The sequence below is a fragment of the Lagenorhynchus albirostris genome, chromosome 3 (genome assembly GCF_949774975.1).
Source record: "Lagenorhynchus albirostris chromosome 3, mLagAlb1.1, whole genome shotgun sequence".
NCBI classification, from domain to species: Eukaryota; Metazoa; Chordata; class Mammalia; order Artiodactyla; family Delphinidae; genus Lagenorhynchus; species Lagenorhynchus albirostris.
Window position 1 is genome coordinate 77,783,538 of NC_083097.1, and position 15,640 is coordinate 77,799,177.

Below are 15,640 nucleotides of genomic sequence, written 5' to 3' on the forward strand. Positions count from 1 at the left end.
TTCCTCCATAAAATTGTTTTTGCGCCTTTGTCAAAAACTAGGTCAGCATATTTGTGTGGGTCTATTTCTGGGTTCCCTATTATGTTCTATTGATTTATGTGTCTATTATCCCTCTGCCTATGCTTTTCAAATAAATGGCAGAATAAGCTTGTCTATGTCATAAACAAACAAACAAACAACTTTGCTGGGGTCTTGATAGGAATTGAATTAAACCTATTGATCACTTTGGGGAGAATTGCAATCTTCACTCTGTTCCAATCTAGAAGCAGGTATACCTCTTCATTTATTTGAGTCTTTTTTTATTTCTTTCATCAGCACTTTTTAGTTTTCAGCATACAGATCCTATATGTATTTTGTTAAGTGTATACTTAAGTATTTTGTAATTTAAATTCAGCTTAACATTATTATTAGGATACAAAAATGAGATTGATCTCTGTGTGTTGATCTTGTATGCTATGACCTGTTGAACTCACTTATGAATTCTAGGAATGTTTTTTTTTCATTTCTTGGGATTTTGTACGTAGAGAGTCATGTCATCTGTAAACAGAAATTATTTCATTTAGTCCTTTCCAATCTGTATGTCTTTATTCTTTTCTTCAACCTACTTCAGTGGCTAGAAGTTCCAGTACTGTATTGAATAGAATGGTAAGACTAGATGTCCTTCCCTTGTTCCTGATTTTAGAGGAAAAGCGTTCAGTTCTGCACCACTAAGTATCATGTTAGTTGTAGGATTTTTGTAGATGCAACTTATCAAGGTGAGGTAGTTCCTTAACTTACTGAAAGGTTTTATCCTGAATGGGTGTTGGATTTTGTTAAATGCTTTTTCTGTGTCAACTGACATGACCATATGATTTTTCTTGATTTTTAAACAACTTTGTTGTTCTGATGAAGTACCTTGATTGATTTTAGAATGATGAACCAGTCTTGCTTACCTGGAATAAATCAACTTGGTCATGGTGTATAATTCTTTTAAATCATGTTTAGATTTGATTTGCTAGTATTTTGTTGAGGATTTCTTTTTTTTAACTAAATTCATGGGACATATTGATCTGTAGTTTCTTTTGTGTACTGTATCTGTCTGGTTGTTATCAGGGTAATGGACTGATAAAATGAGTTGGAAAGTATTCCTTCTTCTATTTTCTGGATAAGGTTGTGTAAAATTGGTGTTAATTCTTCTTTAAGTGTTTGGTGCCATTCTCCAGTTAAACCATATGAGTCTGGAGGTTTATTTTTCATAAAATTTTTCATTATGAATTTAATTTTTTAAATTATTATGGGGGCTAGTTGGATCATCTCTTTCATTTTGGTTGAATTTTGGAATTTTGAGGTTTTTCAACTAATTGATTAACTTCTAAGTTATCAAACTTATGATCATAAAGTTGTTCACAATATTCTATTATTATCTTTTTGATGATTGCAGGATTTGTAGTGATATCTACTATTTCATTCCTGATTTTGATAATTGTCCCAGTGGAGAAAAGGAGTCTCTGGCAAGAGGAGGTAGGGAGGTGCTTTAGGCACTTGTGGTAGGATCCCCTTAAAGATGCCCCCACCCCAGCTCCATGTTGTCTCTGGACAGGGTACATGGGGTCAGAGAGGCTCCCCAGTCGAGTCACATGTTGTTACGGGTCCCTCTTGCCAGTTCTTCCCACTAGCTTTGGTATTTGGGAGGTGGGAAGGGTAGTCTCTAGCCTGACAATGAAGCAGAGCACTTCTTGGCCACTTATTGTTAGGAGGGTCTCTAGCTCTATTCCCCTTGCCCAAGGTGTCAGGCTGGTTTCAGAAGGATGTTTTCAGAGGAGCTCCCTTTCAACCCAGGGCATGAATGAGTCCACTTGGGTTGCTATCTATTACTAGGTTGGGGGCCAGGGAAATGCTGAGTCTGGATCACCTGTTGGGTAGGACCTGCAAGATGCCTTGCCATTATGCTGTTTCTTCTGTCTGGGGTCCCAAACAAGTTTTCCTCCTTCTTACCACCCATCACGTCTCCTTTGGCTGTCTCTTGAGTTATTTCCAGTTGAGTTTATAGTTATATTTAGGGGAATGAGCAAGGAGAAAGAGGTCTACACCATCTTGTCCAGACCAGTGGTTGAGTGTATTTTTAAAAGAGGAGTTGTCTTTGGTTCTTAAATGTCTCCTTTCTGTGTTTAGAAACTTAGTCATTCCAGGGGCCAAAGTCATCATTGCACTAATGGTTCCCAGGCATTGTTGCTTTGAGGCATCAAAACAATCCCGAAGTTTCTTCTGTGACTTGGTGCCTGGATCTGTCATAGAAGCAGCTGGTGAGGATGAGAGGTCAACAGGTGATTGTTTTGAAAAAATAACAAGGTCAGTAAAGTACTGCCACATGCATAAATATCTTCAGTTAAACGTTTATATTATGAAGATATCCTTCTTTCTCTTTCCCCTTAGGCCTTGTCTTAAAATTCACCTTAACTGGATTTAACATGTCCATAAGGGACTTATCTGGGGTCTTACCACACATACTTACTCGAAGTTTTAGATTAATTTCCCCCAAAACTGAGTAATGGGAACTTCTATATTAAAATACAGATTCAATATCCAAAAAGTGTATCATAAATCAGAATTATGAGTTGACATGAATACGATGAAATTTAATGAGAATAAGGGTAAAATCTTGTATTTTAGAAAATATTAATAAATGAATACAGATGGGGAAACAGTTTAACAACAGTTTATTTGATAGCAGAATAAAAGACTTAGTTGCTATGGCCTGAAAAGCTATGATAATAGTTACTATGACCTGAAAAGCTATGATAATTTTAATATAAATTTCAGAACCGGGGCAAAAGGTAAAGATCTTCATGCTCTGTCACAGTGTTTCTCAAATTTTAATTTGCATGCAGATTACTTGGATATCCTGTACAACAGAAGATCCTGATTTAGCAGACACTGCATAGGGCTTGAGATTCTGTGGTCTAAAAGTCTCCAGGTGATGCTGGCTCTGTTGGTCAGGGAACCACACTTTGAGGAGCAAGGCCCTATACCATACAGATCACTTCTAGGGTGAGATATTCATTTATGAGCAAGCACCACATCTTAAGAGAATCACTGAGAAATGAATTTGTTCAGAGAAGATAAGGCAGGATAGTTAGAAGTTAGACACTAAAAAAGAAAGCTCAAATTGGAAACAATGGTTATCTCTGATTGGCATGATTCTAAAGGAGCTTTATTTTATTTCCTTTCCTTTTATGTGTTTAATAAACATATTTCAATGACAAAAAAAGAAGTTAGACACTAAGTTCCATGAGTATCAGTAGAAAGATCAACCTTTAATCAAGTAAGAGCTCTTTCAAATTGATGCTATAAACCATCCAAAGACAAACAGGCAAACAATTCAACAACAACAATAAAAAAAAAATCTCAGAAGACCAAACATAGATGATAATAAACTTTCAGTTGGTGGATAGGCAAAAGTTCAAAAGCTTGATAAAATCCAATGGGAAAATAGCCATTTTTTTGTGGTATATGAACCACCACAACCTTTTTGATAAGTAATCCAGAATTAGCTATTAAAATTAAAAAGGTGCACGTACAATTTGACTCAGCAATTCCACTTGTGAGAGCCTTCACTAATGAAATAAACCCAGAATTATGAATATAATCACCAAGATGTTTACGGTAACATATTTGTGGAAAAAAGCTTGGAAACCACCTGAATGTCCATCAACTAGTGATCTGCTAAACAGTGGCATATGCAATGGAAGGGAGAACTTTACATAAATTCCTGCCTTCCGAGGGTGGAATAATGAGGTAGTAAGTTCCTTGCACTGGAATGTTCTATCGGAGGCCATCAGAAATGCTAGTAGGGGAACTCTTATAGAGAATTATAAACACATTAGTCTGCATGATTTCTGAGTTTCTTTCTGGCTCTGAAATTCTGTAATTCTATAAATTGAGCACAGTGACCTCAATGAAAGAAAGGAAGAAAAGGAACGGGGGCAAGTTTTCTACCCTATTTTTATCTGCTCTCCTCATTTTAGAATTGGGACTTTGGGAGCAGGTTTAAGGGGTGGAATGTTTTCATTAGCACGTATAGAGGCCGCAAACTGAAGCTATTTCATTTAGACACATAATAAATGAAGAAAAAATGATTATTCATTTGTCTATCCCTAATTGTTGAAACAAGATCCATAGTTCAGAAAATGCCTCCTTTATATTCACAGTCACTAACAGAAAGGGACTAATTTGTGGCTGCACAGGGACACAGCATTAAACACCCTGAGCATATGGATAAGTGACTCTATGTGTCTAAGATCGATGGAGCCTGATGCCTGCTCCTTTGCTAGGAGCGTGGGCCAGCATAAATGTACTCAGGAATGGGAGAATGCCATCTAGTTATGTACTGGATGGCGTTGAGCGGCTGGATGCCTGCATTTCCCTCTATCAGTGGTTTGCAAACTGTGATACTTCCTCAGACGTGCTTCAGGGGCCCAGCAACCATTCGTTGCAAGTGTTTAAAGTATGTTTAAATAGTTATTTTTTTAAATGTAATTAAAAAGTAACTACCAAACACATTCATATGTGATATATATCCAATTTTAACACACTGAAAACCAACAAAGTATTAATGTACATTCTTGGCTGTTTAAGTAAATATTATGAATATCAAAGCATAAAATAAGTCTGTGTATTAAAACACTGTTTTGTTTGTTTTATGATTCAGTATCATTTGGAAAATAGGAAATTTCACTGCTAAAGTTTTTGATAATCACTGCCCCAAATCACAAGTTAGGGAAAACAGAAAAGTAAAGGTAGGATGAGTGAAGCCTGAAAAATTACTATTAGAATGGTTAATTCATATAGTTCTCAAATCTTTAAATGGTCCACACTTCCTTCAGAACACCCTGCCTTAAAACAAAAACGCTTTATTCCACCTTAGAACATTTAAATCTATTTTGTTCTTTTCAGAATCTGATCATTCTTCTTCCTTCATTCTTATTTTTTTCTGTCATTTTTTGGGGGGAAAGGGAGTTGTTACTGGGAGTTGGAGTTAAGTTGAAGGTTGGTGAATGACTTGCATGACAATTTCTCTTTGAAGGAAAGAAGTTCTTCTTAAAGCACTCAGTTCTTTTTCTATTGCAAACATATTCTGAGAAATTAAGTGAGCTAGGAAACTTTCCAACAGAGATCTGGAGTTTGAGTGCTACGGTTCGAGTTCTAGTTCCACTATCTTTAAGGTGAACCCTAACATGGGCACATTTTCTAAGTGCTACCTCAATTTCCCTTTCTGCAAGATGGGGATAATAATAGCATTGTCATCACAGGGTTCTTGTGAAGATCAAAGGAGACAATATTCGTAGAGTACTCAGCATGGTGTCTAGCATGTGATAAGCGTTCCACAAATATTAGTGCCACTATTTTTTTATACATTTTTTTGCCCAAATTTACTATGAGAACTGTGGGTACCAAATACAAAAATAAGGAGGAAGGCTAAGAGGCACACAGTGCGCAATTGTTTATGTTATAGAATTGTCATGAGACTTTTGCATTTATTATTCAATTCTTCATTAAACTCTGTGAGTAGAAACCAAGGTTCTGAGAAGACACCAAACAGTAAGTGATGGAGGTAGAAGGGAGCAAATAGGAACAAGGTCCTTTAACCTAAATCCGGTACTCTTTCTTCTATGGTGCACCTTCTGTCATAGTTGCAAGACAGAGCTGTTAAAGTTAATAATGGTTGCTGATTTTTTTCTGCTTACTGTTTTTCATAGGTACGGAATTCTGATGTCCCCTAGATGATAACTAACACTGGCCATTCTTCACTCCTCTAATATTTATTTTGTGTAAATATAAGACAACTGGCCATACCGTCACTGCGTGAAGCAAAGGAGGAAAAAATTTCACAAAGAAAGATGTTAGTTCAGTTAGGAAAACAAAACAAATCACCCCAGTTATTTTAACAGACAATGTTATATAGGAAATTGGTTTAACAGTCATTGGAGAACTGAAAAGGCAAATAGGGACACAGACGTAATATAGAGAAAGTAAATGTAGGAAGCAGCTTTCACCTCTAGGACTGGGAGAAACACAAGGCAGAATCTGGGGTCATTAGAACCCAGAAGTTGGAATAGGAGCCCCTCGGAACCCAGGAAGAGGTGCTGGCAGGATGGTGTTGGTGTTTCTGAGGGGGTGTAAGGAGGCTGCTTCTGAAAGGGTGAAAAGACAACTGCATATTGGAACCTAGGTGGGCTGCCAGAGTGAAGATGCGTTCTTGGGGTGATGCTGCTGGGACAAGAAGCAGACAGGAACGAACTGGTCCCTCCTCCCCTCTCAGGCCTTGTCATTTTTCTCTAGCGCCCCCTATCGGCAGAGCCTCAATAGCAAGCCGCTGGCAAAGTGGAAAGTGTTTGGCCAAGTCCCCAGCTCCAGCATCACAGGTAGGTTTGGAACTGAGAGGCAGTCACTTAATAACCAGCACAGATGTATGCACATATTGTTACGGTTAATTGCCATTAATATATGTGTGTTATGGGCTGAATTGTGTCCCCCCAAACTGATATATTGAAACCCTAACTTCTGGTAGCCTAGAATATAACTGTATTTGGAGATAGGCCTTTAAAGAGGTCATTAAGTTAAAAGGGGGCTGTTAACGTGGGTCCTAATCCATTATGACTGGTGTCCTTATAAGAAGAGGCAATCAGAACACAGACAACACAGATTAAGGGACAACCATGGAAGGACACAGCAAAAAAGGTGGCCATACACAAGCCAAGGAGAGAAACCTCAGAATGAAACTAAGCTGACTGACACCTTGACCTTGGACTTTTAGCCTCCAGACCTGTAAGAAAATAAACTTCTGTTGTCTAAGCCACCCAGTCAGTAGTACCTTGCTGTGGTAGCCCTAGCCCACTAATACAGTGTGCTACAGACGAAGCAATTATTTTATACTGGATGTCTTCTAGACTCCACTATATCCAATTGGACCTCATGTTTTGATTTACTAATTTTATTATATATGATCTCAACTCTTCAGTCCCTGCCTGTCCCCAGTCCCACTGGATTAGGTCCTTATCATGTCCCATTTGAATTATTCCCAATTGATTTCCCTGCGTCCAGTTTTTTTACCCTCAGTTTGTCCTATCTGCCAACACAGAATAATCCCTATTACCCCGCTGCTTAAGATGCTTAACTAACTTCCTACAACCTGTAGAATAATGTCCAAACTCTGTGCGTGAACTACAAGCTGCCTCCTCTCCTTCCATTCTGCCCACTTCCTGTGTCAGGTCTCTTCTGCTAAAATTGCTCAGAGCCCTTGTCTTAATATCATACATAGCAAGGTGGCTGGGGGGCAGGGGCTTGGAGTTTGGACCTAAAGAAAAGCAAAGTGTGTATAAAATGAAAGAATTATCACAATCAATCAGGTCTATGGTGAGCTCCACCCAGCATTCTGTTTCTGGTAGAGGAACTAAAAGTTGAGAGACAGAAGGACATTCAGAGAGCTGGCCAATCTTCCAGGTGTCTCATAAAAACCTACCAAGGGACTAGAAACATACAGACCTACTAGGAGCAGGTTAATAAGTTATTAATAACAATAATCTTCTTAATTAAGTAGGTTATTAATCAGGGGTTAATTCAGAAAGGGAAGAGGAGAAGAGGAATAATAGAGGTCCCATTCATGAGGCACCTACTGTGTTAAGCAGTCACTCTGTTAAGCACTACCTATGTTACATTTACCATGTAAACCTCAAATGAACACCCTAAGGTACTTTTATCTCCATATTACAGAACACGCTCAAGATCACCGAGGTAGGAAAACTGCCTTCAAGCCCAGATTTATTAGAGTTTAAAACCTATGATCTTTTTACTGTATCAAGCTGCTTCAGCTATTACTGAACATAGAGTGTTATTTGTTTCTATAATTGGTCTGGTTATTTAAGCAATAGAGTTTTGTTTTCAGAAAATAAGACCCTCATTCTCAATTCACCACATCAGCTAGTAAAGCAGCTCTTTGTATAAAAAGCAAAATTAACCTATATTTAACAGCAACCCATTACAGCTGCCAGAGCCATTGTCTCTGTAGCTCAGAAGGTCTATTGCAGGTGCCTAGAGTTTGCAAATCCTATACAACAGCGTAATAATGCATTCTGTCTTTCAAAGGGTAAAGACCTAGGATTGAAAGTGGTTCACTGGGGAGACTGATGAAGACTTCTTGACTAGAGGAAGGATTGTCATGCTGGTAAGTATAAGAAGAAACCATTAGAAATATTATTTCTTGATTGGTTGCTACTCATGTAAGTTGGTAAATATTTTGAGTTTCCTCTTTGTGAGGAGAGAATAGTTGGGGTACAGAACAAGACGGCTGTTTCTTTGATTTTTAAATGCATCTGTGTCTTGAGCAGAAAGATGGGTAGAAAATGTGTAACTAATAAGAATGTTGAGCATAATGAATCATGATAAATTGTAAATCTACTGACAATTTCAGCTCTGTGAACATGTTCAAAGAGGTTTTATCTTCAAGAAATAGTGATATTCAAGCTAAGAGGATACTGCTGATTGAGAAACACTGAAGATAAATTCCTGATACTACTAAGGTGAGAGTATTCTTTACTTGTGTTCTAATTGTGTATGGTATTTAAATAAGAAATATTCTGGAAGCTTTGCTTAGCTGTTTCAGAAAAGGTTCAATTCTTATGAAAAGTAGTCTTTCTTACATATAATCTTTCTTGTAATATTATATGTGCAAAGTATGTAGCACAGTGCTTGTCACAGGTGTATGTAGTTCAGCTTTCTTTTCCTTATTGAAACTCTAGCTGTTCAGACTTTTGTTCCATGATCCAGACACCACCTGGGTGTAATTACCTAAACTGTAATCACCTCAGGGGAAACAATAGCTTCTAGAATGCTGTTATTTCTTTCATTAACCAAAACCTATACATGCAACTAAAGTAGATGTTCTAACCCATGTTAAATTTATATTTTCTTCATTAAAATAAGATAGAAGTTCAACAGGTTTTGCCGTTTGATACCTGCAGTGGTCTAAGTCTAATTATTTCAGTGCAGATAAGAAAAAAAGGTGCTCTTACCAACTGGATGAAATTACAGTAAAATGGCCAGAAAAATGATGTATATTTAGATCCCAAGAGAGTAATCAATTTACACTCTGAAGCATGAAATCTGATTGCCCTTTTCTCTAATGTGAAACACCATGTACAACAATTTATTGACCATAAAACTACTCATCCATTTGGTGCCACGATTTCTCTGTGCGATTTTCAAAGAAAGGATTGGTATGAAATTGATCACCTAGTTGCTTCAGATGGAGAAAGCCCAACCACATTTTTTAGCTCTGCTTAGAAGGAGGACCTCCGTAAAATGGTAATGGGATTCTGCATTTCACTTTCATAATTTATGTCCAAATAAAAGCAGTAATTTTTTAGGCCTCCAGAATCACTAAGTTATCTTCTCCCATATTCTTTTTTCTTCCCTGTATTGTAAAGACAGACGTTTTCCTTCCAGCCTTTCAAGCTTATTATTGCAACTGCCCTTCCTTCCAAAGACCTTTGGATTCTGGAAACAATGAGCTCAGTTATATTACTTTAAAGATAGTAGATTTCTAAATAATGTCAAATTCATTCCCTATGGATCAATTTATATTCAACTAATGCTCATATTATAAAAATTGATGGACGAAATGTTCAGTAAACTTTTCAAAGAGATTGAAGTAAGGTGTTTGGGTTATATATGAATAAACATTTTTGTAAAAACTCCCAAATTTTCCATAATTTGAATTTGAATAGAGGTAATTTTCACTTTCAGTCACATAGCATGTCAATGCTTTGTGTTATTCAAAAATTGGTATGTATAAAATAAGTTTAAGTTTCAAAATGTTTTGAACCTTGGGAATTCATTTCCTCTTTCAAAAAAATTATAAAGCCATTGAGTTTATCTTAAGTGCCACTTTCCACTTTATCTGAAAGTCATTTTTACATTTGCCTTTAAATTTATTTCCATTTGAAAATGGAACATATCACCTGAGTCTGCAGTCACTGACAGCTGGAAAGAAACAATAACTGTTTCTAGAGCAAAAAGTTTTAGTCACAGTCTGAGGAGGAAAGGATATTTTGTTTAATGTCAAGGGATTCATTTAATGGCAGAACTTCTCTAAATCAAGGACCATGAGAATATAATAATTTTTAATTTTAATAATTTAATTTTAATAATTATGAGTTTCTTTGAGTATGTTCCACCTAGCACAAAAGCCTTGCTAAATAATCAGCTCTCACCTCTCTTTTACAAGGATCTTTCTTTGATTATACAAAAGCCAAATTTAGTAGTTCTCTGCACTCCAGATAATTTTTCCTTATAATAGGAACTGTCGATTATAATCACTTTACATAGGTTTTAGTGTGTCACCAAGAACGATAGTATGAAGCTTCTAATCAGATGTGTAAATGGAAAAAAGGCAGGTTTAGTCAAATAAGAGTGTTGGACTTTACCTACAATTTGAAAGAGGCTGTTTTATACTGTTTCTAGTGTTCTGGTAACTAATAGTAAAAATCAAGAAATTTTATGAGTCTTATAATTTTTCAAAATTAATTTTTCAAAATGTTATAATGTTTCCAGAGCAAGTTGTATTAATGAGCTATCCAGTTCCTTGTTACACAAAGTATGGTCCGTGAACCCCTCTGGCGTTATCTGGGGGTTTGTTAGAAATGCAGAATCTCAGAGCCGTTGAATCAGAATATGCATCTTTAATGAGTCTCCCAGGTGTTGCATAAGCATATTAACATTTGAGAAGCAGCAAACTAGTTAACAGTGATACTCGGAAGGGCTAAAAACTGTTTATTACAGAGTTTCCCAGTTTATGTGCTGAGGCAGGCTGCTGTGCGGCAAATAATTTGCAGGTGCACTGAAGTAACAACTCCCTTGGCCCTCAGAGCAGGTGGGTGGGGACTGACGCAGCCAGAACCCCCCAGAGCAGCCCCTACAGTTGCAGGTGACCTTGTCCATTAACCCCAGTGTGTCATACAGATATCATCATTTGCTGTGTGCGCTGCTACATGAAAAAAGTAACAGAATGCTGCTCTGATTAATTAGATTTAATGGGGGAATATTTTATGGGAAGGATTAGAGGTGGAAAGTATAGAGAAGTAGGAAATCAATGCTCTTGGGCACAAACAAATCAGAAGCGAGGAAGGCAAGATGGACTGGAGATTTGCGTCAGTTCTCCACCTCCTTGCATTGTTAAATAAGCAGAACTTATACAACAGCCAAATGATGTTGGAAGAATAGCTCCTGCCTGGCAGATTTTTTTTCATAGTTCTTGCTTTAAGGTAAACCAGCATAGTCAAAAACATGCATAGGGCCTTCCCTGGTGGCACAGTGGTTGAGAGGACGCCTGCCGATACAGGGGACACGGGTTCGTGCCCTGGTCTGGGAAGATCCCACATGCCGCGGAGCGGCTGGGCCCCGTGAGCCATGGCCGCTGAGCCTGCGCGTCCAGAGCCTGTGCTCCGCAGCGGGAGAGGCCACAACAGTGAGAGGCCCGCGTACCGCAAAAAAAAAAAAAAAAAATGCATAAAATTGTTCAGCAGTAAACCCTTGGCAATGGCAACGGAAGGGCCACGGAATAATAATAGAATATAGGCCAAATTAGAAAAACATTTCTCTAAGCCATATTTGTCAAGTGCTTTGAAGAGAGTAGCTTAGAAGTTGATATAAGAACCCAACTCCATAGCGATTGTTATTGCTATGGCATTGTGCTTTAGTGAATTTTTCAGTTAATATTTTAACTCTCATTCCTTAATATGGGTCTGCCTTTTTCAATTAATGGATTTATTTTTAAGTTTAATGGGACAAAACTAAAGAACTCCACAGTCTTAGCTTCTCTCTTGGGGCAAAGCAATGGCTTCCAATTGCCTTCTCTTGCTGTAGTTTCCCTCTTTCAAACCCATCATCCACATTAACATCAGAGAGAATGTTTGAGAATACAAATCCTTTAATGTCACTTTTCTGCTTACACAGCTCCAATAGTGTGGCATCACTTTCTGGAGAGTTCAAATTCTTTCTTTTAACACTCACGTTCCTTTAGGACTTCTTAAGTCTCAGCTTCCTTTGCTATCCCACGCCCATCAGCATTCCAGCCACATCAAGCCGCTGTAGTTCCCCAAACATGCGGTGCTTTATAACGCCTTGTGTCTTTGCACCTGCTGACTCTCCGACTGTAATGCTGTCCTCCTCCTTTGTTCGCTTGGCTAAGCCTTTCTCATCCTTGAGGCTTCAGCTCCAGTGCCACCTCCCCACCTTGGAAAGTCCTCTTCTCTTCTTCCCTTCTAGTGAGTTGTTCCCATGGAACCCTGTGTATGTCTTGATCATGGAATTTCTCACGGGATTTTTTCATCCAGACCAGCCTTGTGTGTGTACAGCTGTATGGTTACACACCACCCTGCTCTCTGGAGGGCCCTGTACTTTACCTAATGTTCTGGTACGACCATTTTGAAATTCCTAATAATTTCATCTGTGAATTTGTGTTTCGAAGTGAAGTCTCATGGGACAATGGAACATACCCCTGAGCAGAGGAGATCCATGCAGTATCTGTGTCAGCCATTCCTTAAACCGCCCCATTCACATAAAACATTTGCAATGCTTTACATCTACTACTGAGTAAGCAGTGGTATTTACAAGCCCAAGAGGGCATGCTTTCTAGAACTCGCTTTGAAGACAGAAAAAAGGCAGTGATGTTCTAAGAAAGAGGAATGAGCAAGGAATCCTATCATCCTTTCCCATGCTTATCACTTCCCTGTGTTAGCCACCCACTTATAATGAAAATGATAGCATGGGAGAAAGGGAAAGGCAGGGCAACCCATAGTTCCTTCACTTTCAGCCCTTCCTTACTCACCAGGAAGCTGAAGGTAGAGAGCACATGCATATCAAGAAGCTTTACATTTTAGTGCTGATGGTACTTTTATGCTGATTTTTGAATAAGAGATTTCATACTTTCATTTTTCAGTTGACCCTGCAAGTTATATAGCTGACCCAATTATAATCTCTGCTTTCCTTGTCTGTGTGCCATATTAGATTAGGGGTTTCTTGAAGGCAGGGAAAATGTTTTTCACCTTGGTATCCTTAGTGCTTACATAAAGCTGGCTCTCAAAAGATGAATTTCAAAAGGCAACTGCAGCTAATTTTAATGTTTCCAGAAAGGGGAGACAACATAAGCAGCTCTTTTTCCTGCTTAGAATGTGCACCTAACAAAGTATATTTTGTCTTGAATGTGCCAATATGGAGTAGGGAGAATAAAACCAAATCCCCAATCAGTTGGTGCTGGTTTTGAGCACCTGCTCTGTCTGTGTTAGGTGTGTTAGGGAGAGTCACATGTCTAGGAGTCATTCATGAGGTCTGGCTGCTCATGCCCAGAAATGGATAAATGGTGCAGGTGGCTAATGCTCACAGGAGACATGTACATTGTGGCATCAGAGGGGCTGGGAGATATGCCTCAGATGCCATGCCAAAGTGGATGTTTATATAGATAAATAAAAGTACGATGCCTACATGGGCAACTCAAGGTGAGGTAGAAGGGTCCTAATGCATGGACTGAGCTCAGCCGCAAGGCCAGGCTGTGGCCTGGGTCCCTAGATTCCTATCAAACAGGTATCGTCTAGAGAGTTTGTGTGCATGGACCTGCGCCCTGGTCACTAGAGAAACTGGGAATCAGCAACAGAATTCCAAGCCCCAGGGAAGGACAACTCAAAGGACAAGGCAGGACCCCAGTCTTGGAAGGCCGTGGAGTCAAGGAAGGTTCCCAGAACAAGACCTCAGAACGGACCAGAGCAGGAGACTGACCCACAACCAAGGCCAAGGATGGAATGGGTAACCAACAAACAGGGACCCTGGTGGGTTCAGACACTTAATTGGGGAGTGACACAGAACCTGTGGGCATCGGTGAGTCCAGCTAAGAAGGTGACCGAGAGGCCAAAGAAATTATTTCAAGGAATGGAGAGGAAGACTGCAGGGAAGATGCACAAAACTTAGATAGGAAACGTATAATTTTGTTGAAGAAATAAGACAAATACATTGGAAACAAAATAGAATTGAACTCAGCATAACACATTAGAGCCCAATAATGGAGCTCACTTTTTAAGTAGTATGGAAGTCAAAGTAGGTTGGAGAAGTGAGTGAAGGCTTCCTGGAGGAGGTGGCATGAGATTTGAATATTCAAGGAGGAGAGACTCAGTCCAGGCAGGAAGACTATAATGAACCCACAGAAAGCTGCAAATGGAGGTGATCTCCATAAAGGGTCTGTGCCTGGGAGTACGGAATACAGGGGAGAGCAGTATGTAGGCTGTGTGATGCTCCCCCGTATAAGGCCATGTCCTAAGCCTCAGAACCTGTGAATGTTAACTTATATGTCAAAGGGAACAGCAGATGAGATCAAATTATGAGGTGGTGCGATTATCTGTGTGAGCTGAGGGCAATCATAGCGTCCCTTATAAGAGGGACGCAGGCCAAGTCAGCGTCAGAAGAGACAGAAGCAGAGATTGGAGTGATGTGCTTTGAAGATGGAGGAAGCAACTTCAAACCGAGGAGTACAGCTGGCCACTGAAAGCTGAAAACGGCAAGGAAACAGATTTCCCCCTCAGAGCCTCCGGAGGGAACCCACCCGCCCCCGGCGGCACCATGTTGACTTTAGCACAGTCAGACTGAGTTTTTACTTCTGACCTCCAAACTGTAAGAGAATATATTTGTTGTTTTAATCCGCTAAGAGTGCAGTAATCTGTTACAGCAGCAACTGGAAGCTCATAGAGGCACTAAGGATCGTGGACTAAGCTGCAGAGCGCTTTGTGATTGCAGCGGCTGTGCCAGTAAAAACCAAAGGCAGCCAAGTGCATGTGATGGAACTTTGCTGAGAACTGCTTCCCTCCTCAGTGCTCTGCACAGATCACAGCGGGGGCTTCAACCTCAGCCCAGTCAGCCCACAGCATGGCAGCCGGAGCCCGCAGGTGCCCACAGGTTTGGGATCGGTCGGGATGCCAGCAGGTTGGTTCGGGGTGAGCTCTCTCTTCCCGGCTTGCAGACAGCTGCCTTGTCACTGTGGCCTCCCGTGGCTTTTCCTCTTTGTGTGCGTGGAGAGAGACGTCTCTGGCATCTCTTCTTTATGGACACCAGTCCTACCAGATCCAGACCCCACCCTTATGATCTCACTGAGCTTTAAATCCTCCTTAAAAAGGCTGTCTCCAAATATAGGCACATTGGGGGGTTAGAGCTTCAACAGATGAATTTGGGGGGAGGGGGGCACACAATTCAGTCCACCTCAGATAGTGACAATCAGGGTAGCACCATCTTTTACTTTGAGGGTCTGGGACCTCATATCTGTTATTGTGATGAAGACCATATCAGGAAGCATTATGAAAAATACTTTGAGAACACCTTTTAATATTCATGCATTCTTTCCTAATGCCACATTCTGCCCAAGAATTCACCCGTCTGGCCTAAGAAAGAGAAAGAGACCACAATGCATCCTGTCACCTTTTCCTCATCACCTTTGTGAAATGCTAATTACAGCAAGTACAATAGGAGAAATATTATCTTTTTGTAAAAACCATACAGCTGAGGGCCGGCTGTCGGGATATAATTATACAAACAGGAATTGGTCTCAAGCAGGACGTGATGGTTACCA